At 48.2% G+C, this 26,150-nt stretch overlaps 1 protein-coding gene across 1 annotated transcript in view; it reads left to right on the top strand.

Moving 5' to 3' along the window:
- The first annotated feature begins 7,427 nt into the window (after positions 1 to 7,427).
- The window catches only part of CUNH19orf44 (chromosome unknown C19orf44 homolog), an 86,971-nt gene continuing 68,248 nt past the window's right edge, over positions 7,428 to 26,150 (top strand). Inside the window, 1 exon segment of the mRNA XM_073559864.1 lies at positions 7,428 to 8,751. The gene's annotated coding sequence lies outside the window, so the exon portion shown is untranslated.

The following is a 26,150-nucleotide window of genomic DNA, read 5'->3' as shown; positions in this document are numbered from 1 at the left end:
ATATCTCAAGGGCTGTCACATTGTAGAAGGATCAACTTTATTCTCATTTGCACAAGGAAAGACTAGAAGCAATGGGATGAAACTGAATGGGAGGAGACACAGATTAGATATTAGAAAAAACTTTTTGACAGAGTGATCAATGAGTGGAACAGGCTCCCACGAGAAGTGGTGAGTTCTCCTTCAATGGAAGTCTTCAAGCAGAGGCTGGACAGACATCTGACTGGGATGATTTAGCGAATCCTGCTTTGAGCAGGGGGTTGGACCAGATGGCCCAGGAGGTCCCTTCCAACTCTACGTTTCTATGATTAGTGGTAGTTGTCTGGCACTGTGACTGGATGATGTGGGATATTAGTGGTAGTTGTCCGGTGGCTCTGGCTGACGGGATGATGTGGGAAATTAGGGGTAGTAGTCCGGTGGCTCTGGCTGATGGGATGATGTGGGATATTAGTGGTAGTAGTCCGGTGGCTCTGGCTGACTGGATGATGTGGGATATTAGGGGTAGTAGTCCTGTGGCTCTGGCTGACGGGATGATGTGGGATATTAGGGGTAGTAGTCCTGTGGCTCTGGCTGACGGGATGATGTGGGATATTAGGGGTAGTAGTCCTGTGGCTCTGGCTGACGGGTTGATGTGGGATATTAGGGGTAGTAGTCCTGTGGCTCTGGCTGACGGGATGATGTGGGATATTAGGGGTAGTAGTCCGGTGGCTCTGGCTGACGGGATGATGTGGGATATTAGGGGTAGTAGTCCGGTGGCTCTGGCTGACGGGATGATGTGGGATATTATAGTGAATGTGGCTATGCGGAGTGGGTGGAGCTCGTTTTTTTCGGATTATAAGACGGACTTTTGTTTCCACAAATTGTGGGGGGTGTGTCTTATAATCCGAACCTGTGTGCTGTGCTACAGAGTAGGGGGGAGGCCGCTTTGGCGTGGTGTCAGGGGGCTGGGGTGGGCTGGCTGCGGGCTGCAGAGACAGCGGGTGGTCACGTGCTCCTGCTCATTAGGCTCATGTAATATCCACTGCACCCGCTGTCCATCACTTCGGTGCTGAAGCCGCGCCGAGTTGGTAGACAGGGGAGCGGTGCATATTACATGAACCTTCACTCCCCCCGCCACGTCATTATATTCATTTTATGATGATGGCTCCTGCTTTCAGCATCCCCGTGTCTCTTCTTATGTCTGTGCTGACATCCTCCTCCTGTGAGGGCGTGCGTCAGCAGCTGCTCATTCAGGCAGCTCATTGTATCTTTAGGACCTGCGGTCACGTGACTTCCAGTGTGATTATATATTCTGGCTATGAACCCGTTCTACGCCCAGGTGGCAAGCATTTTTATAGGTATATGGTCTCCTATCCTGGTTTGTGCTGCCACCCTCCTATCCTGGTGTGCATGGTTCCCTCACCCCCCAATCCTGGTGTGCATGGTCCCCTCACCCCCAATCCTGGTATGCATGGTCCCCTCACCCCCCCAATCCTGGTATGCATGGTCCCCTCACCCCCCAATCCTGGTATGCATGGTCCCCTCACCCCCCAATCCTGGTATGCATGGTCCCCTCACCCCCCAATCCTGGTATGCATGCTACCCCTCACGCCCCAATCCTGGTATGCATGCTACCCCTCACCCCCTTTTCGTGGTATGCATGGTCCCCTCACCCCCTTTTCGTGGTATGCATGGTCCCCTCACCCCCTTTTCGTGGTATGCATGGTCCCCTCACCCCCTTTTCGTGGTATGCATGGTCCCCTCACCCCCTTTTCGTGGTATGCATGGTCCCCTCACCCCCTTTTCGTGGTATGCATGGTCCCCTCACCCCCCTTTTGTGGTATGTATGATCCCCCTCACCCCTATTAAAAAAACTACACACATAAAAAAAGAAAACATTTATAACCTTCTTTCCTGTGCTCCAGTGCAGTCACGTTCTGCTGGAGGCCGGGGGAGGAGTCTGGCGCCAGAGCATGTGTATGCCCATAGCGCTGTCCAGCGCCATATTGCTGAAGACACACTGCAAATGTGTCTTCAGTAAAATGGCGCCGGATTGCGCTATGCGCATGCGAGATTCCGGCCGCACTCCTGCCCCGGTCTCCGGCTGAAGAGAAGCGCCGCGGCAACGCTCCTGGTCAGGTAAGTATGTAAGTATGGCGCCCTGAGTATGTACGCATACTGCCATCTCCTGGCGCCATACACACTCCTCACCGCTGGATGCCACTTTCTGTTTGGAGCCAGACTGTGCAGGCGCGTCGCTCTTGCGCAGTCCATAAAGGCTTCGGACAGAGTGACGCTTAGCCCGTTATATTATAGATATAATCATTATAATTTGTTATAACTAACCGTAGTTAGTTACTATGCTCGGGCAGTGCCGGGCTCTTCAGCTAGTATGTAATAATAAACCCAGCTGCATGATAAATGCTAGGGAATAGAGCACCAATGGTGACCCACCCTATATATACACTACCGTTGAAAAGTTTGGGGTCACCCAGACAATTTTGTTTTTGCCATGAAAACTCATACTTTTATTAGGCTGGTTTCACACTTGCGTTTTAAGCGCAAAAAAACGCATGCGTTTTTTCCCCTATACTTTAACATAGGTGCGCATACACATGCGTTTGTACGCGTTTGTATGCGCATGCATTTTTTTGTAGTGTGCGCTCGGGCGCACAAAATGCATCCTGTTGCATTTTTTGTGCGTCCGACTTGCCCCAAAAAACGCATGCTCACGCAATGCGTTTTTTTACAGCAAAACACCCATTATAGTCTATGGGTGCGCATACGTGCGCACGTATGCGCAAAAAAAGCATGCATTTTTTTTAAAAAGCACCAAAACCCGCAATAAACGCATACAAACGCATGATGCATTTTTTTCATGCGTTTGTGTGCGCATAAAACCCGCAGCAAAAAAACGCAAGTGTGAAAGTAGCCTCAATCAAATGAGTTGCCAAATTAATTTAAAATCTAGTCCAGACATTGACAAGGTTCGAAAAAAAGATTTTCATTTAAAATAATAATTTACTCCTTCAAACTTTGCTTTCATCAAAGAATGCTCCCTTTGCAGCAATTACAGCATTGCGGAAGTTTGTCATTCTAGCAGTTAATTTGCTGAGGTAATCTGGAGAAATTTCACCCCAAGCTTCCAGAAGCCCCTCCCACAAGTTGGTGTGGCTTGATGGGCACTTTTTGCGTACCATATGGTCCCACAACAGCTCAGTGGGGTTGAGATCTGGTGACTGCGCTGGCCACTCCATTACAGATAGAATACCAGCTGCCTGCTTCTTCCCTAAATAGTTCTTGCATAATTTGGAGGTTTGCTTTGGGTCATTGTCCTGTTGTAGGATGAATTTGGCTCCAATCAAGCGCTGTCCACAGGGTATGCCATGGTGTTGCAAAATGGAGTGATAGCCTTCGTTATTCAAAATCCCTTTTACCTTGTACAAATCTCTCACTTTACCAGAACCAAAGCAACGCCAGACCATCACATTACCTCTACCATGCTTGACGGATGGCGTCAGGCACTCTTCCAGCATCTTTTCAGTTGTTCTGCGTCTCACAAATATTTTTCTGTGTGATCCAAACATCTCAGACTTGGATTCGTCTGTCCATAACACTTTTTTACAATATTCCTCTGTCCAATGTCTGTGTTCTTTTGCCCATATTAATCTTTTCCTTTTATTAGCCAGTCCCAGATATGGCTTTTTCTTTGCCACTCTTCCCTGAAGGCCAGTGATCCTGGAGTCGCCTCATCACTGTAGATGTTGACACTGGGGTTTTGCGTGTATTATTTAATTAAGCTGCCAGGTGAGGACCTGTGAGGCGTTGATTTCTCAAACTACAGACTCTAATGTACTTGTCTTGTTGCTCAGTTGTGCAGCGGGGCCTCCCACTTCTCTTCTACTCTGATTAGAGCCTGTTTGTCCTCTCCTCAGAAGGGAGTAGTACACACCGTTGTAGGAAATCTTCAGTTTCTTGGCAATTTCTCGCATGGAATAGCCTTCATTTCTAAGCACAAGAATAGACTGTTAAGTTTCACATGAAAGTTTTTTTTTTCTGGCCATTTGAGATTTTAATGGAACCAACAAATGTAATGCTCCAGATTCTCAACTAGCTCAAAGGAAGGTCGGGTTTATAGCTTTTCTAATCAGCCAAACTGTGTTCAGCTGTGCTAACATACTTGCACAAGGGTTTTCAAGGGTATTTTAACCATCCATTAGCCTTATAACACGGTTAGCAAACAAAAAGTACCATAAGAACACTGGAGTGATGGTTGTTGGAAATGGGCCTCTATACACCTTTGAAGATACTGCATTATACACCAGACGTTTGCAGCTAGAATAGTCATTTACCACATTAACAATGTATAGAGTGTATTTCTGAATCATTTAATGTTAGTTTCATTGGAAGAAAAAACTATGCTTTTCTTTCAAAAATAAGGAAATTTCTAAGTAACCCTAAACTTTTACATGGTAGTGTACCAACACCAACTCCAGGGAACATAGGAAATTAGAAGAGAAAGGTGTACTCGGTGATAATTTATTAAAAAACAATATAATTTTTATTAAATATCGAAAGACAATAAAAAGATAGAGTTCATAGTAGTAACACATACTCCAGGAGTGTACAGACAGGCAGGAGTCACCACTTAAGCAGTAAAAATATTAGGCATTAGGATAGAGCTAACCAAAAGAGCATAAACCCTTAAAACTAATTTTATTAAATCCAAAAATTGGTTAAAATATATGAAAAACTAATGCTGCTGGACAATTACATGATAAAACAGGGACACCACATACATATCCAATCAAATATCTTAGTGCATAATAAAATATCTTAGTGCATAATAACTGCCCACTTCTATTTTATTAACTATGGCAATAAACCATCAACTTACTCTACATAATATCTGATAATAAATAACAACATTGAAATAAAGGACAGAAGATCAGGCAAATAACACTTGGCATAGAATATGTAGGAAGTAGCGTCCTCGTCGCCCCAACGCACGTTTCGTGTTATTACTTCATCAGGAGGCACGAAACTTGCGTTAAGGTGACGGGGATGCTACTTCCTACATATTCTATGTAAGTTTTATTTGCCTGATCTTCTGTCCTTTATTTCAATGTTATTTATTATCAGATAATTTGTAGAGTAAGTTGATGGTTTATTGCCATAGTTAATAGGATAGGCGTGGGCAGTTGTTATGCACTAAGATATTTGATTGGATACGTATGTGGCGTCCCTGTTTTATCATGTAATTATCCAGCAGTATTACTTTTTTTATATATTTTAACCAATCTGTGGATTTAATAAAATTCGTTTTAACGGTTTATGCTCTTTTGGTTATTTGTTAACTGCATGTTGTTGTGTCTGCATATTATTTGAGTTAAATACCCATATATTTTGGTGGGCTTTTTTTTTCAAATTAGTATAGAGCTGTTATTCATCATGGACCACAGAGAAAGCCATCCCAGCCAAGTGAAAATAACAAACAAATAACGCAAGGTAACAAATAACAACGGAAGAGCTTACCAGGGTCTATGAAGAAGTAAAGTGGTGACCCCAGGACGGATGTCCACCCCAGCGAGTGTTTCACTGGCACACACGCCGCTTTCTCAAGGGGTAAGTGTCAGTGTGAGAATAGGACCTTAAAATAGCCCCGTGATGCATCACATGGTCTCAATGGATCAATCATCATGGCATCTTCAGCACATGGGCAATGCGTACACCAGGTCCTGCTGCAGCCAGAGCGTCATGCCTCTCTGCGAATCTACGCATTGCGCGCAGGAAACATAAAGACGCCTGGCAGCATGAAGGAGCCAATGAACCACACCGTGCTTTCGCACAGCCAGATGTATGCCCGAAGCGGAGGATAATGTATCACGGAAACAAGTGCACATAATGCGCATTTGCAATATAAACCGCAACCAGTTAAAGGGAATCATCACCTCATTTTTGGCCTATGAGATGCCGCCACTGCCAGTGTAACCTGAAAGATAAGAAAAACGAGTTAGATTATACTCACTCGGGGGTCCGGTCCGATGGGTGTCGCAGTTCGGTCCGACGCCTCCCATCTTCTAGCAATGACGTCCTCCTCACTTCTGCCGTGGCTCCTGCGCAAGCGTACTTTATCTGCCCTGTTGAGGGCAGAGTAAAGTACTTCAGTGCGCAGGCGCTGGGAAAGGTTAGAGAGGTCCAGCACCTGCGCACTGCAGTGCTTACTCTGCCCTCAAAAGGGCAGATAAAGTACGCCTGCGCAGGAGCCGCGGCAGAAGTGAGAGGGAGGACGTCATCGCTAGAAGATGGGAGGCGCCGGACCGGACCGGACCGCGACAACCACCGCAGCGGACCACGCCCTCCGGTGAGTATAATCTAACTCGTTTTTCTTATCTTTCAGGTTACATCAGAGGCTTATCTACAGCATTACAGAATGCTGTAGATAAGCCCCTGATGGCGGTGGCAGCACCTCATAGGCCAACAAATTAGGTGACAGACTCCCTTTAACTAGGCATAAAAAGACAAAGATTAAATGCCCTAAGTAATAACCTGCCATTGTCACCGTTTAAAACGGTATGCCATATATGCTGTAATGCAATAACTCCGGTCAAAGAAGCATCAATAAATATCAGTAAATCTAGAAACATAACCCATAGATTACATATCATATAGCAATATATAATACAAACACCACAATCAATGCAGATAATATAATGGCCAACATTGCCATGACAGTTGTTTTTCATGGTTATGGGATGTTGATATGTCAATTCAGGAAGCCATTTGGGAAGAAGCCGAACGGGAGGCGAGATGACGGTCATATGCACACCAGAAGTCAATTGGTCACTATAAGACCATATATAACAAAAAAAGGAAAAATGTAAAAACAAGAAATAATGAAAACAATAAACATCCTATCAAGATGGGTAACCCGGATCATAGAGGTGTTTATAAGAAGGAGGTAAAGTTCAAGGATTCATTCAGGCACCTGGGCACAATGGTGTCCAAAGTAACGATCCACTGTGTCTCCATCTGGGCAAGTAGCTTTTTATTATTGCCTCCTCTAATGCCCAGATGGAGAATATCTATCCCCCGATCTTAAGTGTCTTGGCGTCACAATCATGATGTGATTTAAAGTGACGGGGGATCGTTTTTAACTCAGATATAGTCTTGGCTGCGCCAATGTCCTGTACGTGCTTACACACCCGTATGCGAAGCACCCTTGTAGTAAGACCAACATATATCATGGGGCAGCCACGCATGGCATAATATGTCATTAGTGCTCCCACAGGATATACGCTGGCATATATCAAAGGTTCTTGAACCATCAGAGGATTCAAAAGTCGATCAACGCAGGATATTGGCATAGGCAAGGCAGCGTCCACAAGGAATGAAGCCCTGGGTGGGACCACGTGTACCAAAAAATGGGAGACGGCTGACGCACCCTCGTCACCAAAGAGAGATCTCTCCCAGGAGCCCAGGAAGAGATTGGCATACGCGGGCGCACAGGCCGCGCCCATGGCTGTGCTGCATTTCTGTAAGTAAAAGGTGTCCTTAAAGACAAAGAAGTTGTGGGTAAGGATATAGTGCAACAGATCGAGGATCAGCTGACATAAAGAGCCCTTCAGGTCGGAGGCCCCAAGGAAAAGACGGACTGCATCAAGGCCATGGGAATGATCGATGCAAGTGTAAAGTGAATCCACGTCAGCTGTAACAAGAAGAGCATTCCTATCCACAAGGATGCTATCAACTTGTGCTAGGACATCCGTTGTCTCACGGATATAGGAGGGTAATGTTTCAATAGTAGGTTTCAAATAGAAGTCAATGAATTTTATAGACTGCATCACAAAGTCCCCGAATCCCTGACACGATAGGACACCCCGGGGTGTTGAGGGCATCCTTGTGTTTTAATAGGTAAAACGTTGGAACCCTTGGTGACTTAGTAGTGAGGCCGTCAAAGATAATAATGTCATGATCCAGGACGGGGTTTCGCTTTGGCCCGTCCTGGTCTGACTGGGGGTTAATTGTTCCGCCTCTCCCTGGCAGAGGGCGGCTATTTAATGCTCACTAGACCTAGGTCCGGTGTCAGTTATACTCCTGCCCTCGGCTGAGTTAGTTGACCTTGTGCGTACGTGTGCCTTGTGCCTGATATCTTGCTTGCTTAGTTTTGATCCGGTTCTGTCCCTGTTACGAGTTATGCCTGTCCCTCCTGTACTGCGCTACCTCTCGTGTATGACTCTCTGCTTGTGACCCGACTTCTCTCTGCTCGTCGCCCTCTTGTGTATGACCTTTGGCTTTGTCTGACCTCCCGTCTGTTTATCCCTCCTGTACCTCGCTGTCTGTACTATGTATGAACTCCGTTTTGCCTGACTCTGAGTTTTCTGTCTTCTTTGAAAGCAGGACGCTAATCCCCGCCCCCTTGAAGTCACGTGACTCTGGGTCCCGTGCCGGCTTGCTAAACTTCATCACTCAGGTCCTGTGCACCTATACTTTCTGGTTGTCCTGATCCCCAGGGGTCCCTACAGTGCGGGTGAGTCCCTGCTCAGCGGAGGCTGTACGCCGGCGCTGTCAGGATCCTGATTAATAATGATAATGTTTAATTTTATTTCTATAGCGCCGACATATTCCGCAGCACTTTACATTTCAGAGGAGACTTGTACAGACGATAGACATTACAGCATAACAGTAATTACATAGATCATAACAAATACCAAGAGGAATGAGGGCCCTGCTTGCAAGTTTACAATCTATGAGGAAAAAAGGTAGACACAAAAGGTGGGTGGTAACAGTTGCCTTCATTGTTCGGACCAGCTATAATGTTAAGTGTGTAACAATACAGACACAGAGGGCTAATGGATGCATAATAGCATGTGGGAATATGATGCGGGGAACCTGGTTATGGTAAAACTTTTGACTGTGCCACACAGGGATAGTTAGGTTAATGCTTTGAGGCGATAGGCCAGTCTGAATAAATGCGTTTTTAGGGCACGCTTAAAATTGTGGGGATTGGGGACTAATCGTATTGACCTGGGAAGTGCATTCCAAAGAATTGGCGCAGCACGTGTATAGTCTTGGAGACGGGAGTGGGAGGTTCTGATTGAGGATTCTAACCTCAGGTCATCAGCAGAATGGAGGGCACGGGTAGGGTGGTAGACTGAGACGAGGGAGATGTAGGGTGGTGCTGAGCCGTGGAGTGCTTTGTGGGTGAGGGTCATAAGTTTGTACTGGATTCTGGAGTGGATGGGTAGCCAGTGTAATAACTGGCACAAGGTAAAGGCATCGGTGTAACAATTGTCGAGGAATATGATCCTGGCTGCAGCATTCAAGACAGATTGGAGGGGGGGAGAGTTTGGTAAGAGGGAGACTAGACTGATTAGAAGAGAGTTACAATAGTCCAGACAAGAATGAATAAGAAAAACAGTAAGAGTTTTTGCGAAGTCAAAAGTAAGACGAGGTCGAATTCTAGAAATCTTTTTGAGATGCAGATAACAAGAGCGAGCCAGTAATCGGATGTGCTCCAAGTTAAGTATGACCCCAAGACAGCGGGCATGTTGCTGGGGAGTAATAGTTGAAGCACACACAGAAATGGCAAGTGTCGGGCATAGGTACATTAGTAGAGGGAGGAAACACAAGTTCAGTCTTTGACAGGTTCATTTTCAGATATAGTGAGGACATGATGTTAGACACAGCGTTTAGTCAAACACTTGTGTTCTCTAAAAAGGCAGGGTTATGTCAGGAGAAGAAGCGTATAATTGGATGTCATCAGCATAGAGATGGTACTGGAAACCAAATCTACTGATTGTTTGACCAATAGGGGTAGTGTAAAAAGAGAAGAGGAGGGGGCCTAGAACCGATCTTTAAAGAACCCCAACAGTAAGTGGAAGATGTGGGGATGCGGAGCCAGCAAAAGATACAGTAGAGGAGCGGTCAGAGAGATAGGAGGAAAACCAGGAGAGAACGGTGTCCTTGATGCCGATGGAGCGGAGTATAGTGAGGAGGAGCTGGTGATCCACAGTGTCGAATGCTGCAGAGAGATCCAAGAGAATTAGCATGGAATAACGACCCTTAGATTTAGCTGTTAGTAGATCATTAAAGACTTTAGTGAGGGCCATTTCAGTAGAGTGTAAAGAGCGGAAACCGGCTTGTAGAGGGTCGAATAGAAAGTTATCAGAGATAGCGGATAAGACGGGAGTGGACCAGGCGTTCCAGGAGTTTAGAGATGAAGGGAAGATCAGAGACAGGTCTGTAGTTAGCAGCACAGTTTTGGTCGAGGGATAGTTTTTTAATTAGTGGTTGTATGATGGCATGCTTAAATGAGGAGGGAAAGTGTCATGATCCATGCTGGATCAGGACTGATAAAAAGCACAGGTAGCCTTTTTTTTTTTTTTTTTTTTTTTTTTTTAAGCTGTGCATAAGTTTGGTTTTTGCCCCCGGTGGCCATTAGGATTATTGCACTGTGGTGTTGTTTGTTTTAAGTTTCACCCCTTTGGTGGTGAGCGTCATTGCACTCTGGTTTCTTTAGTTAAGTGCACATGATTATAATGCAGGTGTGATTGCTTTGGCTCTGCTATAAAAGAGTCACAGCTGTTGCAATCAGTTTTGGTAATGGTGTTCATTTCAACCATCCTTGGTGGAGGAAGGAGCTGGAGAACGTTCCTTGCAGCACTGTCTTAGCCCTGGTGTGGAAGGAGTCATAGGGGAATTCCTTGTAGCTCTGACAGAGCTTGGTGGCAGCGATTCAGGAGAAGAGCTGCATTCTGGTGGTGGACTCTGTTGCCAGGAGCAAGTACATCAGAGTAAAGCTAAGTGGTTTTTCCCTGTTTGTGTTTTTCCTTAGTGTGTATATGTACAGCGGTGGGGCCAGTGCCTGCGCCACCCAGCTCCCTAGTAAGGAATAGGCGTAGGGTGTGCTAGGACGACAGGTGCCTGATCGACGCCCGGTGCAGAACCGGCATAGGGAACGTTAGGAGCGTTAGAGACACTAACTCAGGGGAGTGCAGGAGGTCTCCACGTCCCCTTTCCCTATTGCAGGGCCCACCGTTGTAACTGTTTCCCTGTGTCTTGTTGTTTTAGTTACCGGTCTGCGGGTTGCGTCACACAGGACGGGTCATCGTGACAGAAAGATACCAGAAGAGAGAGGTTAAATATTTTTGTCAGGTGGGCGGTGACAACAGGGGAAAGGGACTGGAGGAGATGTGATGGAATTGGGTCACTGGTGCAACTGGCTGGGTGAGAAGATGCAAGGAGCCTGCTTACTTCATCTTCTGTGACTGGTTCAAAATCAGAGAGTGAGCTAGATGCATTGGGGGAGGAGGGAAAATGCATGGTATGAGGTGATTGGGAGATAATTTCCTGTCGGATATGGTCAATTTTTCTTTGAAATAATTGGCCAGATCATCAGCTCGAAGCTCCGTGGTTGGGGACTGCACTCTTGGGTTGAGTAGGGAATGAAAAGTGTCAAAGAGATGTTTAGGGTTATTGGACAGTGAGGTGATGAGGGTGTTGAAATAGGTTTGTTTAGTGAGATGAAAGGCAGTGTTGTATGTTCTAAGCATAAACTTATAATGGATGAAATCTTCGTGTAGATTGGATTTTCTCCACAGACTTTCGGCAAACCTGGAGCACCGCTGCAGGAAACGTGTTTGCGTGGTGTGCCAGGGTTGTCGCAGTCTGTGTCGTGTTGTTCTAGATGCCCTTTGTGATGACATTCACCTCATAGGCCCTAATTAAGATTTGCTGGAGATCAGCCGAGGAGGAGGACATGGGGTTAAAAGATAATTTAATGAAGTACTAGTGTCCGTAAGCTGACGAAAAGCTTCACGTTCGTACTTTTTATTTGGTCAGATGACAATGTCCCCCCCCCCCCTTTGTCCGCTGGCTTAAGGACAACATCAGAAAAAGATTTCAACTGTGTAATAGCTTGACGTTGTCTAGAGGTTTGATTATCGTACTTACGTTTAGATGACAATTTTTTTAAATCCTCTGATACCAATCTGGTAAAGATCTCTATAGCTGGACTGAGGGACAAAGGGGGGAACCTGGCCGATCTGGGAAAAATAGCGAAAGGGAACCTACTTGTGTGGTGGACGGTTTGTTCTTCATGCAGGTCCTCCAAGTTACTGAATGCCTCCCTCTTGGTTTCACTCAAGGGTTCCAAAGCTTGACCTCTACTATGAAGTTTTTTGAGTACCAATTTCCAAGAAAAAAGTTGTAAATCTTTTGAAGCTGTAAAATGATTTAGTTTGAGAAAAAGTAAGACCTTTACTCAAAATCTCCAGCTGTGCATCAGTGAGAACATGGTCAGGAAGGTTCAATACCTTTAAGCCACCCTGGGACCCAGTCTGGGCAGGCCTCCCCCCGGATGCCTTATTCTTGGTAGATTGGCGGGTCATGATCCTCTTGTTGGTTGCGTCATATGACGATGGACCACCAGTTTGGGGTGTTTTAGATGTAGACTCCTCATGGAAAGACTTATTCGATCGCATCGAAGTAGATCTCGATCTTGAGTAAGAAGAATCCCTATATCGGAAACGTGAGCTCTCTGTAGTATTTCGCCATCTATATACCAGGGACAATTGCTTGTCCTGAATATCCCTCTTGAACTTCTTAGATTTTGTAGACTGGATCTCATGAGGCCATTTTTGTAGCTCAGCATCAATATCATCATTAAATTTCTTGAGGGCGTCACTCATCATATTCCTCCGCAGGATCACCTGTAAATTCTCTTAATCTATGATTCAAGTATATTATGGTTCATCTCTTTTAATAGAACCATAAATCCCTTAGAACATGTATTTGTCACATCTTCCCATTTGTTCTTAAAGGCATCATCAGATATACGAAATGAGGGAAAGACCTGAATACGTAACCCCCTAGGGATAAGATCTGTTTGGATGTATTTATCCAGGAACTCATGGTTCCACCAAATGCGTGTCTTCTTTTTGAGCAAATCCTTGAATTGAAAAATGACCTCCTGTAGGTCGTTATTGAGCCCATCAAAAGCTCTATTTGTACCATCCTGGAAGACCTTAATTTGTGCACGCCATGTACAATCGCATGCGTGGAAGTCCATGAATTAACTGGTGAAAACTGAAAAACACAGAAAAAATTAATAACAAACCCAGCTGCATAATAAATGCTAGGGATTAGAGTATCAATGGTGACCCACCCTATATATACCTGCACCAACTCCAGGGAATATAGGAAATCAGAAGAGAAAGGAGTACCTGGTGATAATTTATTAAACAACAATATAAATTTTATTAAATATCAAAAGACAGCTTAACAACTGTCATGACATTGTTGGCCATTATATTATCTGCATTGATTGTGGTGTTTGTATTATATATTATATGATATGTGATCTATGGTTTGTTATTTTCTAGATTTACCGGTAATAATATTTATTGATGCTTCTTTGACCGGGGTTATTGCATTACTGCATATATGGCATACCGTTTTAAATGGTGACCATGGCACATTATTACTTCAGGCATTTATTCTTTGCCTTTTTATGCCTAGTTAACTGGTTGCCGTTTATATTGCAAATGCGTGTTATGTGTACTTGTTGCCATGATACATTATCCTCCGCTTCGGGCATTCTTCTGGCTGTGTGCATGCGTGGTGTGGTTCATCGGCTCCTTCATGCTGCTGGGCGTCTTTATTTCCGGTGAGCGCTGCGGAGATTCGCCTCTGCTGCAGGACCTGGTGTACGCATTGCACATGCGCCGAAGATGCCATGATGATTGGTCCATTGAGACCATGTGATGCATCACGGGGGCTATTTTAAGGTCCTATTCTCACACTGACACTTACCCCTTGAGAAAGCGGCGTGTGGCCAGCAAAACACTCGTCGGGTTGGACATCTGTCCTGGGGTCACCACTTTACTTATTCATAGACCCTAGTAAGCGGTAAGCTCTTCCCTTGTTATTTATTTGTTACCTTGCGTTATTTGTTTGTTATTTTCACTTGGTTAGGATGGCTTTCTCTGTGGTCCATGATGAAATACAGCTATATACTAATGACTGATATTTTTACTGCTTAAGTGGTGACTCCTGCCTGTCTATACACTTCTGGAGTATGTGTTACTACTATGAACTATGTCTTTTTATTGTCTTTTGATATTTAATAAAATTTATATTGTTTGTTTTTTTAATAAATTATCACTGGATACTCCTTTTCTCTTCTTATTTCTCCTTCGCCTCATTGGGGGACACAGGACAGTGGGTGTATGCTACTGCCGCCAGGAGGCTGACATTAAGTGGATGAAAAAAAGGCTAGCTCCTCCTCTGCAGTATACACCCTCATCTCGATTGCAGGCGGAACCAGTTCATGCTTAGTGTCCTAGCAGGCACACACGTCTGGTCTTTTTCCAGTCTCTTTTCATTTCTCTTTCCCCCATGACTGCACCACGGAGAGAGGGATCCGCCCTCAGGGACAGGAAACCTACAGATGAAAAAGGCGGTCCCTCTCTCCCACTTCAGATGGTTTCCTGTCCCTGACGGGGAACCTACAGCACGTACCTGCAGTCGACGTGGGATGCCGGGGACCGAACCAGTCCAGTAATAGGCAGCGGGGCTCCCTGCCTCGGCTGGGTCGAGGCCTTGTGCTGGCTTTCCCCGAAGCACCACCACCGGGGTCGGCGGGCCTTGAGGGTGAGTGGGGAGAGGCAGTGAAGATTGGAGCAAGTCTGCCAATCCCAGGAAAAGAAGAAAGAAGAAGAAAAAAAAAAAAAAGGATGCTGCCTCCTACGAGTAGTGGCGGCGGTCACTAAAAGAGGGCCCCCCGCCGAGCGCCGGGCCTGGAGCAGCCTGTGGAAGGTGGCGGCAGCCACAGGGAGCCCCAAGATACGGGCCTCGGCTGCACCTTGGAGGGGGGTGGCGGCGGCCACCGGGAGCCGCTAAGTACAGGGCCTCGGAGCGGTGGAGGGTGGCAGGGGCCACCGGGAGCCGTGAGAGATGGGGCCTCTGCAGGCGGGTGCAGAACGCTGGCACTGGGCGCGAACAGGACACCGGCAGGGCGAGCACAAGCACAGCGCCATTAAAGAAGGGGCTGCAGTGCACTGCTGGGAAATCCGCAGTGCGCATGCTCGGGCGGCCACTTCCGGCAGGGGCGCAGGGACTGCTGGGTAGAGGGCGTCGCCAAGTTCAAAAAAGGGGGGGAAAAAAAGTGCTCATATTTAAAACCCCACTAAAGGGGAAAGTAGCGATCACCATGAGCAAAAAGCAGAAAGAGAAGGAGATGCGGCGGCGGTCCCCGAAGCAGGGGCCGTGGCAAACGCAGGACCAGCGCCAGCATTTACAGCACCAGCGCAACTCTTCCCAGCAGCGCAGCAGCAGCGGTCACACAGGATCACGGCGCAGCCAAAGCTCCACCATGGCAGCAAAGCCAGAAGTGAATTCAGTGGTGGAAATAATCCCTACGCCCAAGACGGTATCTCTCGTTCCACAAGGAGGGTGAGTGATCTCCGTGAATGCCCGCTCGCTAATGTGTGATTGTTAATTTTTTCTGTTTCAGGCGCGTAAATGCACAGCCAAATCCAAGCACATGTCATGTGCTATATGCACGGAGGAGCTACTCCCTACGTGTGAGAAAAAGCTCTGTGCGGCGTGCATAGAGCAGACAATACAGGAGGAATCCCCAAGGTTTGCTTTAGATCTCAAGACACTAATAAGAACCCAGGTCGAAGACGCCCTTAAGGGCGTTAGAACCTCAAAGAAAAAACGTAGGCCCAGGCATAGATCGCCACAGTCCAGTGTTAGTGAGTCAGGAAGCGAACTATCTGACTCAAGTAACTCATCATCCTCCCAGTCCTCTTCTTCATCAGAATGGGGACGTAGCTGCTTCCCCATTTGAAGAAACGGACACCCTGGTACTTTTACGGTGAGGACAACTATGGGGCTGGTAGATGAATGCCCCAAGATCTGATGTTCGGTGGGCTGGAACAAAAAAAAAAAACCGAGGAATTTTCCGATCAATGAGAAAATCCACTCCCTAATTAAACGAGAGTGGAAAAATGCAGTCAAATAAGTCCTCCTAACACCCTAGAGGAAATACCCCTTTGACGACCCGGCCTGCTCCCTATGGAGTAAAGCACCTAAATTAGACGTACCGGTTGCAAAAGCTTCTAAAAAATTTGCCCTGCCCTACGAAGACATGGGCACCCTGAAGGACCCAATGGACAAAAAAGCAGAAACTTTTCTAAAAAATGCGTGGGAGGCGGCAGCAGGGGGGCTAAAGCCAGCCATAGCAGCCACGAGCACGGCATGCGCCCTAATGGTCTGGCTGGATCACTTAGATTTACAAATAAAGGAAAAAGTCCCAAGAGAAACAATGCAAAGATCAGTTTCTGTAATGAAGGGGGCAGCAGCCTTCCTGGCGGATGCGTCAGTAGACTCGACCAAGCTGGCAGCCAGAACAGCCGCCTTCTCGAATGCCACAAGACGCGCCTTATGGCTGAAATGCTGGCTGGAAGACTTACAGACAAAAACCAAATTGTGCGCAATCCCGTGCGAGGGGGAATTTTTATTTGGCCCAACGCTAGACGAAAATCCTGGACAAGGAAGGGGGACAAGAAAAAAATCCTTTCCCGGGTTCCCAATCGGGCATGCAAACGGCCTTTTCGGAACAGAAGGTTCATGCGACAAACCCCCCCCCCCCGACAACAAAAAGCTACAAAGAAGGTACTCCCTGGGTCAGGGGAAGATTATCCTACTTTCTCCAGGCCTGGGAAAAAATTTCCGCGAGTTCATGGATACTAAGTATAATAAAGGAAGGTCTAAAGCTAAAATTCAACACCATCCCAAACAATTCTTTTGTGATAACGCCCCAAAGGACATCACACGAGCAGCTGGCTCTGCAAGAAGAAATCACGAATCTCAGGGAGAAGGACGTATTGCAAGAAGTCCCCTACCGGGACAGAGGCAAAGGCTTCTACTCCCCTCTCTTCCTTTGCAGAAAGCCAGACGGATCGTACAGGGCGATCTTAAATCTAAAAAGACTGAACCAGTTCCTGGAAATTCAGCACTTCAAAATGGAGACAATAAATCTTGTGTAAAAATGCTTTCCCCATCTTGCTTCATGGCTGTATTAGGGTACCGTTACACTTAGCGATGCACCAGTGAGCCCGACAACGATATGGATCGCTCGTGCATCGCTAAGTGGTTGCTAGTGAGCTGCCACACAGGCAGATCTCACCAGCGACATAGCGGGGGTCGCTACTTACCTGTCAGATGCGGCGATCCTGACGTCCTCTCGCCCGTGTCCACGCGGCTCCACAGGAAGCCCAGCAGGAAGCGCCCGACGAGAAATGGTCCAGGACGTTTTCGCGCGACCAGCGATGAGCAGCAGGGGAGCCGGTCGGAGGTAAGTATCAGACATAGCGATATCGCTGCTACGTCACAAAATCAGTGACGTTACAGCGATATTGCTAGCGATATCGCTATGTGTAACGGGGGCTTTAGACTTGAGAGACGCATATTACCATGTACTTATTCACAGAGACCACAGGAAATACCTCAGGGTGGCGGTGACGATCCAGGGGGAGATAAAACATTATTAGTTCACAGCCCTCCCCTTCGGGCTAGCGATTGCTCCAAGGGTATTTACAAAGATAATGTTAGAAGTAATGGCCCACATAAGAGAGAAAAACATCCTGATAGTCCCATACCTGGACGATCTCTTAGTAATAGGCGTCACCTTTCACCACTGCAAACAGCAATTGAGATCTCTACTGAGTCTAGGATGGATGCTGAATTTGCCCAAATCCAGACTTGTACCAAGTCGGGTGCAGGAGTACTTGGGGATTACAAAAATGTTATCTTCTGCAGACGAAGATTCAAAAGACACAGATGGTGTCACAAATGATAGCTTCCCCAGTCACTACTCTGAGAAAAGCAATGTTTCTATTAGGGTCAATGACAGCCTGCATGCCAGCAGTACAGTGGGCACAAAGCCATACGCAGACGTTTCCCTACACGGCAATTTAGACAGGCAATTAGACATCTCACCAAACACAATACGTTTCTTAACATGGTGGACAGACCCAGCCAATCTAACCAAGGGGGTTCCCTTGGCGTTACCAGCGACAAAGATCCTAACTACGGATGCAAGCCCCTGGGGGTGGGGTGCACATCTGGACAACCAGGTGGCGAAAGGGCCCAGGACTCGGGGAAGAGAATCAGCTTCCTCAAATGTGAAGGAGTTGCTGGCAGTAAATCTAGCTCTCGTTCATTTTCTGGATTCACTTCGCTCCCAACATACAAGGGTCTTTTCAGACCACCAGGTAGTGGTAGCATATCTAAACCACCAGGGGGGCACCAGATCTCGAGAGCTGATGGAGTTAACAAAATCCATCTTTCATCTAGCAGAACACAATCTAAAATCCCTGACAGCCCTTCACATAAAAGGTTCGGAAAACCGAACAGCAGACTTCTTAAGCAGAACACGCCTAAAACGGGGAGAGGGAACTAAGCCAGTCAGTCTTCAGCCAAATTGTGTAACTCTGGGGCCAGACAGAAATAGACTTTATTTGCGAAAAGTCAGAACCGGAAGTTGGAAACCTTTTGCTCGATCAATCCCCCGGGGGGGCCCAGTAGCTCTAGATGCCTTCACGATCCCCTGGGATTATCTTCTGGCTTACGCCTTCCCTCCAATATCTCTTATCCCCTTAGTTCTGAGGAAAATACGGGGGGGACAAGGCGACGGTAGTGGTAATAGCGCCCTTCTGGCCACGGAGAATATGGTTCCCCTGGCTGAGAAGAATGTCCGTAACCGATCCCTGGGTTCTACCAGAAACTCCAGACTTCTATCCCAGGGACCAGTGTATCACCCCCATATAAAAAACTTACCCATGACAGCTTGGCTTTTGAGAGGGAACTCCTAAGCAATAGGGGCTTCTCGTCAAACTTGGTATCCACGCTACTACAAAGCAGAAAGCCAGTAACCACTAAAGCGTATGGGAAAGTATGGAAAAAATTCATGTCAGTATCCGGCTCTGACGCAACGGGGGAAATGACAATAGACAAAATCATGGAATTCCTACAAAAGGGGTTGGCTACCAGCACCTTTAAAAGTACAGGTGGCGGCCTTGGGAGCTTTGTATAGCCACGACCTAGCCAAAAATAGGTGGGTTAGGAGATTTATTAGAGCCTGAAGTAGATCCAGGCCGATCCCTCTATGCACACACCCCCCCCCCCCCCCCCCCCCCCCCGGGATCTAAACCTAGTACTAAACGCACTAATCAAATCTCCCTTCGAACCCCTAGAGGAGGTTCCTTTAAAAATATTGTCCTTTAAGACCTCCCTCCTCGTAGCCTTAACTTCTGCCCGCCGCATTAGTGATTATGCAAGCTTTGTCTGCCCACTCACCCTTCATGCAAGTACTGGATGATAGGGTAATTCTTAGAACCGACCCAGTATATCTCCCCAAGGTAGCGTCAGTTTTCAGAGGATCCAGGAAATCTCTCTGCCCTCCTTCTGTCTCAATCCCAAGATCAAAACAGAAGAGGTATTACACACTTTAGATGTCAAAAAGGTGCCTGGTCCAATACTTGACAACCACGAGGGGGTTTAGGAAGGATAGGGCTCTGTTTGTCTGCTTTCAGGGTCCGCAGAAGGGTCAAAAAGCATCGAAGGCCACGCTGGCGACATGGATAAGAGAGGCCATCACCCTATCCTACTCCTCTTGCGGGGCGGCCATCCCAGAGGACGTACGGGCCCATTTAACCAGGGCAGTGGTGTCATCCTGGGCGGAGAAAGCCGGCGCTTCAATAGACCAGATATGTAGAGCTGTCACTTGGTCTTCCCCCTATACATTTTTCAAACATTACCGTCTAGACTTGACCTCCTCTTCAGATCTCACCTTTGGGAAAAGGGTTCTGGAGGCGATGGTCCCTCCCTAGATGTACAATCTTTGTAATTCTCTCTGTGGTGCCGTCATGGGGGGAAAGAGAAAATCGTAGTTACTTACCGATTATGGTATTTCTCTGATCCCATGACGGCACCCGTACATTCCCTCCCTTTCACACACAGGTGTGCAGCTTTAGTACTTAGCCACACGGTGCCTCTATTAAGTTTAATTTGATTAATTTTGGATTTTTTATAACCATTTGAGTTGCAGCTGAAAGTTCTGTGTAATGCTCTGTAAACCAGCTGATGTGGGAGAGAGGTACCGCCTTTTTCATCTGTAGGTTTCCTGTCCCTGAGGGCGGATCCCCCTCTCCGTGGTGCCGTCATGGGATCAGAGAAATACCGTTGTCGGTAAGTAACTACGATTTTTTTTTTTTTGTTTTTTTTTTTTCCCATGAAGATGAGACAGGGGCGACGGACCCTATTGAAAGGGTCTGATCTCCCCAAACCAACAACAGGCGAGCATGTGCGAGTGTTGCCTCCACGTATCCTCTCCTGCAACGTGGGACATGATCACATCTGTTTTTTTTCCCAGGCTTTTTTTTTTTTTTCCCTCTTTTCTGCCTTCCATGAAGATGAGACAGGGGCAGCGGACCCTATTGAAAGGGTCCGATCTAGCCAAACCAACAACGGGCAAGCATGTGCGAGTATCGCCTCCATGTTTCCTTTCCAGCGACGTGGGATGCTGGACTCGCCCTGACCACCCTAAGGTATTGAAACCCTAGGCTGTATAGAGGAACAGGCACAGTCCGTGCGGCCTCCCACTGCACCACCAATGCAAGAACTGCGGTAGTGGAAAGGAGGCGGACGGACCCTCTCCTCGTCCCTTGGAGGGAAAGAAGGAACTAGGGTGCCTGCACCATCCTTGATTTGGATGCAGCACCCCTTTCCCCCCCCTCACCCCCCAACCTGAGGATCAGCCGGAGCACCAGGGGTGAGGCGCGGAAGGAGGTGGGCTGGGAGGGCTCCTGAAATCCCCAGGGTCGGCATTCCACTGGCGCTCGGCAGCGCATGTCCTGACAGACCTCCTTCTTTTTTTTTTTTTTTTGGCGGTCCCATCCCCGTGTTCGGGCGGGCGCCGTAAATTTAGTACCCGGCTTCTGCCGGTACTAGGCCGCAGGCGGAAGTCCCACCCTCGTAACGCGTGTACTTCCGGCGGACCCGCCCCGGAGCCTTGGGCGGGTGCCGAAAAATTTAGTGTCCGGCTTCAGCCGGCGCTAGGCAGCGAGCAGCAGGCTCTGCCCATAGGATGTCACCGGCGGCGTCTCTGCACGACCGCCCACACGCTGAGGCACACTTTTTGAAAAAGAGTGCAGCGGTTTGGCAGGCTGGACACCTAATGGGATCCAGGACTGGGGTAAGTGCTACCCCCGAAAGAGGAAGGCCACCCTCTGTTTTTTTTGCCAGAGGCTAAGCAGTAGAACCCCGCAGGCATATCACCTGGCAGGGCCACCATGTCCAGAAGACGCACACGTTCTGTATGTTGTGTGCACCTCCTGTCGGTCCGCCTTCCCACATGCACAAAGTAGGCAAATCTGTGAAGCCTGAAAGTCCGAACGTGCCCAGGAGCCCTCCCCTGTGACCGCCCGGAATGGGCTCTGTCTCTGTCGCAGTCCATGGCATTACGAGAGCAATCGAGTCCCTTCATGCCCCAGATAGGGGCAGGGATAGTGGTTCACCTGTCTTGGAGGGGTCCTCCACCTCACAGGAGCCTCCGGCCTGCAGGGGCCGCTCTCTCACTAGGCAGACGCGGGGGAATCGAACCCACACAGCGTCTCCCGGTCCGTCTGGTGCCTCGGCATCCGTGAGCTCTGCCTCTCGCGCGCCCTCGCCAATATTCGATAACGAGCAGAACTCTGATTACGACTCAGACGAGCCCCTTGACTTAGTTACTCCGGGTTACCAGGAAACAGTGGACATCCTTATCGAGGCTTTCAACCAGACCCTAGGGATTGACAATGAATCCACCCCGGTCTCAGGGCACAGGGTGTCATTTACGCAGGTCAAGAGACCTCATAGAGTATTTGCCGCTCACCCAGAGTTGACGACATAGTACAGTGGCACAGCCAACTGCCGGACAGGTGTTTCTAAAGGCCCCGTCTCACTAAGCGATCTCGGTAGCGAGATCGCTGCTGAGTCACAACTTTTGTGACGTAACAGCGATCTCACCAGCGAGATCGCTGTGTGTGACAGCGATCAGCGAGCGGCCCCCCTGCCGGTATCGCTGATCGCTGCAAGAAATCTCTGGACATTTCTTTGGTCGCTGGTCTCCCGCTGACCAGCACGCATCGCGGTGTGTGACAGGAGGGAGACCAGCAATCAGGTGTAAAAAATAATAAAAAAAAATAAAAAATATAGTTATTCTCACCTTCCGACGTCCCGTTCAGCCATCCTGCCTCTCTCCACGCTCCGGTCCCAGTGATCCGTTGCACAAATGACCGCGAGACTTTCTTATTCCTCGAGACCGTGACATCTCGCGGTCATTCGTGCAAAGGATCACTGGGACCGGAGCGTGGAGAGAGGCAGGATGGCTGAACGCGACGTCAGAAGGTGAGAATAACTATATTTTTTATTTTAATTCTATTTTTTTTCAGCGATGGCCAGCGATGCCGGGCGCTCGGCATCGCTGTGCTGATCGCTGGTGAAGCTGTCTGTGTGACAGCTCACCAGCGATCACATAGCGACTTACTAGCGATCCTGACACCTTGATATCGGTGTCGGGATCGCTGGTATGTCGCTTAGTGTGACGGGGCCTTTAGGCCAGAAAGCGCTCGACGTTTGCCCTTGATCTCTGTAAAGGGTGGGTGGAATCCCCAGCGGTAGATTCACCCGTGTCACGCTTGGCCTCTAAAGCCCTATTGTCCATACCTAACGGTTCCTCTATTAAGGATCCCACCGACTGTCTCATAGAAAGCCTGGCTCGCTCAGTATTTGAGGCGTCAGGTTCAGCACTCTATCCCTCGTTTGCTGCAACTTGGTTAGCTAAGGCCATGGGCTCTGGGTCTGAATCATTAAACAGAGCCTTGCAGGGTATGGACCTGCCTGCAGAGGTATCAGATTGCGTTGGCCGCAGACTACTTGATTAATGCGTCTTTGAATACGGCTAGCTAAGCAGCACTCGCTGCCGCAAATGCAATTTCTATTAAGAGTCTGTGGTTGAGAACCTGGCGTGCAGATTCAACCTCCAAGAAGTCCTTAACTTCTTTATCTTATTAGAGTGGCCGCCTATTTGGGTGCCACCGGTCATTCTAGGCAGAGCGTGGCTGCATTCGCCTATTTTATGAAAGGTTGAACCAGCTTATCTCTGACTCCACAGGGGCAGTTTTCTCCCTCAATAAAGGGTTAAACAGCTTTGTCGTCACCTGCTTCAGACACAGTTTTGGTCCTTTCGCAACCCCGGGTGGGATTCAGCAACCAACTTTGCCATTGCAGGGTGCCCCAACCAGGACAGGGATCGTCAAGTCTCATATAGAGCCAACCCATTGGGGAGAATGCGATCCCAACAAGCCCAGATCAAGGGGACCTAGGTCCCAAAGATCTTCAGCCAAATGGCCCGAGGCAAATGCCGGGCGACACCAGCAGAGTAGGCGGTCGCCTGCTCTGGTTTCGCCATGTCTGGCTCTCCATCGTGCACAACGCATGGGTAAGGGAGCTGGTAGCCTCGGCGTACAAGTTAGACTTTGTCAAACAGCCCCCAAGACGTGTTTTTTTTTCTTTCTCATCCTCCCAAAGTGGAATCCCGGGCACAAGCCTTGTTCAGGGCCATCAAATTGCTCCAGAAAAACGGCGATGTCATCCCCGTACCGGAAGGCGAAAGAGGTCAGGGTTTCTTTTCCAACCTGTTCACGGTCCCTGAAAGGGAAGGGATGGTCAGGCCCATTCTGGACCTAAAGCTTCTGAACAGATTTGTCAGGATCAGACATTTCCGGATGGAGTCTCTCCGCTCGGTCATAGCTACCATAGAACACGGAGAATATTTGGCTTCTATCGACATCTAAGACGCGTACCTGTACATCCCCTTTTTCCCTCCATATTAGAAAGTTCTATTCTTCGCTATCAACGGCCTATACTCTGTTTGCAGCTCTCCCCTTTGGGCTAGCTACCGCCCCAGGAGTGTTCACAAGGGTCCTGGCGGTCGTCATGCCCATCCTGCACTCTCCGGGGCGTAGTTGTCTTGCCTTATTTAGACGACCTCTTGATGAAGGGCCCTTCATGTCGAGCATACGAGGAGAGTATCAGCATCACGCTAGATACTCTTGTCCGCTTAGGGTGGTTGGTCAGCCTGAAGAAATCATCCCCGGTTCCAGCTCAGAGGATTTCCTTTTTATGGATGATTTTCGACATCCGAGGGTTAGTAATTCTCCCTCGAGACAAGGCCTTGACTCTTCAGCAGGGAGTCCAGGTACTTCGCCAACCAGCCCCTCATACCATTCGTTTTTGCATGAGGGTCTTAGGGAAGAGGGTGGCAGCAATGGAAGCAATTCCATGTGCCCAACTCCATCTTCGCCCCCTGCAGCATGCCCTCTTGGCATCGCGGGACAAGAACCCGTTTACACTCGGACCACCAGTGCCGGTTGTCCATGCAGGTCAGACAGGCACTCGGCGGGTGGACAGTCAGTTCCTCCCGTCTTCAGGGGAAACACTTTCCCCTGGACCATTGGTTGATGGTCACAACAGATGCCGGTCTCCTCGGCTGGGGAGCAGTTTTTTCGCTTTCACGCGACCCAGGGACGGTGGTCGCCGCAGGGGGCACGCCTCCCGATCAACTTGATTCGAGCAATCCGGCTGGCTCTGCAACGTTCTCATCATCTTCCAGCAGACCGCCCCATCCGGATTCAATCGGACAATGCCACGGCCGTGGCTGACATAAATCACCAAGGGGGCACCCGCAGCAAGGCAGCCATGCACGAGGTGAGGCACATCCCTCACTGGGCCGAGAGGAACCACTCGGTGATCTCAGCAGTGCACATTCCGGGCGTAAAGAAAGGGTGGCAGACTTCCTCAGCCGTTTGCCGGTCGTGGACCTGATGGCCTCTGGGGTAGGTGCCAAGGTGGCCGCGTATTTCCCCCCCCCCCCCCCCCCCCCCCCCCCCCCCCCCCCCCGCTGCCGCTACTTTCAAGGATCATCAAGAGGATCAAGGCAGAAGGGGTTCCAGTGATGCTACTGGCCCCAGATTGGCTCGGCGGGCGTAGTGCGCAAACCTGGTGCAGCTACTCGCCGACGTTCCCTGGGGACTGCCAGAGTGCCCAGATCTACTTTCCCAGGGCCCGATCTACCACCCGAGCCCAAGGGCCCTGTGTTTGATGGCTTAGCCGTTGAATCTTGGATTCTGACCTAGGCTAGGTTCGGACGCAATGTGGTTGCTACAATGGTTAGCGCTCGGAAGCCCAGTCTGGCCTATGCTTTTACAAGTGGGTCAGTCCCTCGATCCTTGTTCACATTCACGTCACTTGGCAAGTGAAAAGGTTTTAATTACTAGAGTAGGACTGTCCCACAAGGGTTGCCGTGACGTCGCGGGATGGTTTGTACGTTATTTTGATCAAAATTATGTTTACTAAATACCTTTTATTATTATTACTTTTATGCATTATTTGCAGTTTATTTTTTACTTTTTATTTCAGGATATTTGTGTTTTTTGCTTTTTGTCTTCTCTGGGTAATGGTCATGTGTTCATATGCACTTACATTGTGCATACACATTAATTTACTTTCTCAGTTCAGTCTCCAGTTTTTTGAGTAGAATGTGTAGGGAATGTGTAGACTGAGTAGAATGTGAAGGGAGTCTGATAATTCTGCTCTGTAGGGCTAGCTGTAACTTCTGCTACATGCGATAATCATTTATGCAATATGCACAGTTTTTTTAACACCATCTATTCCAATTTTTTTATTTTTTACAGTACATAAGGTCTTCACTGGGGTGTAACCTTGTAATGGAGTATTTGACTTCCTCTGTGTTCACATGATATGGTGCAACCAAAGGTGTTTGCCCTCATTCACTTGGTATTTATGTTCCATATTTAAAGGGCCTGTCAGCAGCATTGTGCTGAGTAACCTACATGCACTGTCAGGTTGGCACCGTTATACTGATTAAAATGATACTTTGGTTGATGAAATCCATCTTGGGGTTGTGTTAATCTTCTATTTTTAGTTTTCATTTAACGATAAGCTCTTACTTTAGGGCGGCCTGTGTGTGTGTGTGTGTGTGTGTGTGTGTGTGTGTGTGTGTGTGTGTGTGTGTGTGAGGGGGGGGGGGGGGGGGGGGGGGT

This window comes from Dendrobates tinctorius, unplaced genomic scaffold (genome assembly GCF_039654945.1).
Source record: "Dendrobates tinctorius isolate UK_male_01 unplaced genomic scaffold, ASM3965494v1 ptg000276l, whole genome shotgun sequence".
Lineage (NCBI taxonomy): Eukaryota > Metazoa > Chordata > Amphibia > Anura > Dendrobatidae > Dendrobates > Dendrobates tinctorius.
Note: the sequence above shows the minus strand (reverse complement) of the source record. Positions and strands in the feature narration are given on the sequence as shown.